Genomic DNA, 2,500 nt, shown 5'->3' on the forward strand with positions numbered 1-2,500 from the left:
AAATATATATATTGTTTTTCCAAATTGCGGAGCCCACTGTAAGGATGAGTAATAATTTGACTGACGGCAGTTCACTGCGCTAGGCCACAGATTTGCCTGCAAACAATTTATTAGGCTGTCTGGCAGTGGCGACTCATAAGGGAAGCCAAGGTCAACACTTTTATATTATTTAAAATATAATAATGACAGTAATTTTGTTTTAAAGTATTCATTTCTACTACACATTTGATGCTGTTTATCTCATTTGTAAATGGTGCACTGTCACTTTAAGCCCATTGTGTCATTGTGTGCCACTGTCCACACGTTCTCATAATGATCTTTTTTTTACCAGCTCCGTTCAAATATAGCCTATGGCTAGTCCACAAACTCAAACATTGTTTGTGCCACATGTATAGCACAATAATAACAATGATAAGCATGATATTAAGTTGGCACAAACAGCTTTCATTCCCTTGGAAAGAGAAGCATGTATGACATGATGCTTGCTTGACATTTTCTGTTTGCAATTAAAAGTGAATTATGAGCGCGGTAGCCAGTAGCCACCTAGCTACAGTAGCTGAGTGAAATGCGTTTCAATCGGCATATCATGTGCTTCATGTAAATAAATTATTGAATACTTCAAGACTCACCAGTTCCATTACACAAGGCAAAGACAACTCTTCATAATATTCTTGTCCACTTTCCAAATCACAGTGAGTGCAGCTATGTCATAGTGGCCTGGATCTCATAGTTTATAACAGTACAGTAGGCTAGGGAGAACCGGATAAATTAACAATCTCCTCTAATCTCGTATTTGTTGCCTTCACGATTTCCTTTTATATGTTTCTTATATTTAAAAGAAGACATCAATCATCATCAACAATGACAAGCCAGCTGGAACCTACTCATTTTCTCTCCCTCTCGTGCGTGCTTAGATGCGTTCTCAATTAAATGCAGTATAGGCTAGCATAAGTTCAAATTGGATCTTAATGGAGAGGACTCGAAAAGTATCAACTTTATGTAACATGCTGTTGGTGCTTTTTGACATTAAACGTTCTCTAACAAGAGTGCAAATCAGTTTGCAGTAAAGCTACTAGTGATTGGCTAAATGTTGGTCCTTCCTCTGTCTCTTGGTCCCCTACAAACAGTGCGTAACGCGTGTGGGGGTAGTGGCAGTACTGTACTGTGCTCTGGCCGCTTGTCTCCGCTATTTATTTATTTTTAGTCGCGGGAAAGCGTCTGTGGGGTGACTGGTCCACGATCAGGAAATGTAGTTTTTGATTCGAGACATGTCAAGTCATCACAAGTCAAAGAGGCAAAGTCCGAGTCAAGTCTCAAGTGAATAGTATTCAAGTCCAAGTCGAGTGGCAAGTCATGGCGAATTTTATCAAGTCAAGTCTGAAGTCATTAAAATCATGACTCGAGTCTGACTCGAGTCCAAGTCATGTGACTCGAGTCCACATGTCTGGTAAACACCAATATGCCAGAAAACAACAGTCTTGGGGGAAAGGGAGCCAAACATATGAGAGCAAGTCTACCCACACACCTAGTGTGTTTGTCTGCCTGTTATGCAGTGTAGCTCAAGGCGAGTAAAGAGCATCACCCCCCCCCCCCCCCACCACCATGTGTTCATCCTCCAAACACATAGAAGTGATTTTAGCTGTTTATTAGCTGTTAATTATCATGCCATCCCCATGGGAGCGCCAGTCCTGGGGGGAGGCCAGCAAGCACCCTCCCAGAGTTCCATCCTCCGCGACTTCACAGGGACGCCTCACCGGCTGCCCATCCTTCCCAGGCCGTGCCCATTGTGCTCGGGAAACCGACCAATTGCGTCCCATCATGCACGGGCAGCCGGCCAATCGCGGTCCCCTGCCATGCCAGAGACAGACTCAGACATGCAAAGCCGGGATTGTGTAGAATATGGAGCTCGGGAGTTGGACTGGAGTCTGGAGTAATCCAGCCGGATGCTAGATCTCAGGAGTTGTATATCGAGCATCCAAAATCGCTTCCCACGCATATGGGCGATTCGTGCAGTGTGTATGTGTGTGTGTGTGTGTGTGTGTGTGTGTATGTGTGTGTGTGTGTGTGTGTGTATGTGTGTTTGTGTGTTCTGAGAGTGCCAGGCATGGTCTGTGAGATCCCCCTCACCTATGGCAAGCAGCAGTGGATCAGAGGGGAAGGTGCACACACACATGCCTGTGCACACACACACACACACACACATGCCTGTGCATACACACACACACACACACACACACACACACACACACACACACACACACACACACACACACACACAAATACACTCCAAAGACTAAAAATAAAATGTATAGAAAAAAGTCATATTACATTATCACACTAAATAAATTCAGGTGTTTATGTTGCCATCATTGTGTGCAGAACAAATACACAGACATAAATGTGGGTATACAAGTGCTAAAAGTGGGTGTGGATGTGTGCGCATGTGTGTGTGCGTGTGTGTGTGTGTGTGTGTGTGTGTGTGTGTGTGTGTGTGTGTGTG

The 2,500-nt window shown here is 44.1% G+C and overlaps 1 protein-coding gene across 2 annotated transcripts in view; it reads right to left on the reverse strand.

The window, feature by feature from the left end:
* LOC143140166 (glutamate receptor ionotropic, kainate 5) overlaps positions 1 to 2,500 on the reverse strand; it is a 42,069-nt gene that overhangs the window by 17,419 nt on the left and 22,150 nt on the right. The window lies entirely within an intron of this gene.

This window comes from Alosa pseudoharengus, unplaced genomic scaffold (assembly GCF_046254945.1).
Source record: "Alosa pseudoharengus isolate Yale_2024_CS ecotype anadromous, Long Island Sound unplaced genomic scaffold, YU_APseudo_1.1 YU_APseudo_1.1_scf_23, whole genome shotgun sequence".
NCBI classification, from domain to species: Eukaryota; Metazoa; Chordata; class Actinopteri; order Clupeiformes; family Clupeidae; genus Alosa; species Alosa pseudoharengus.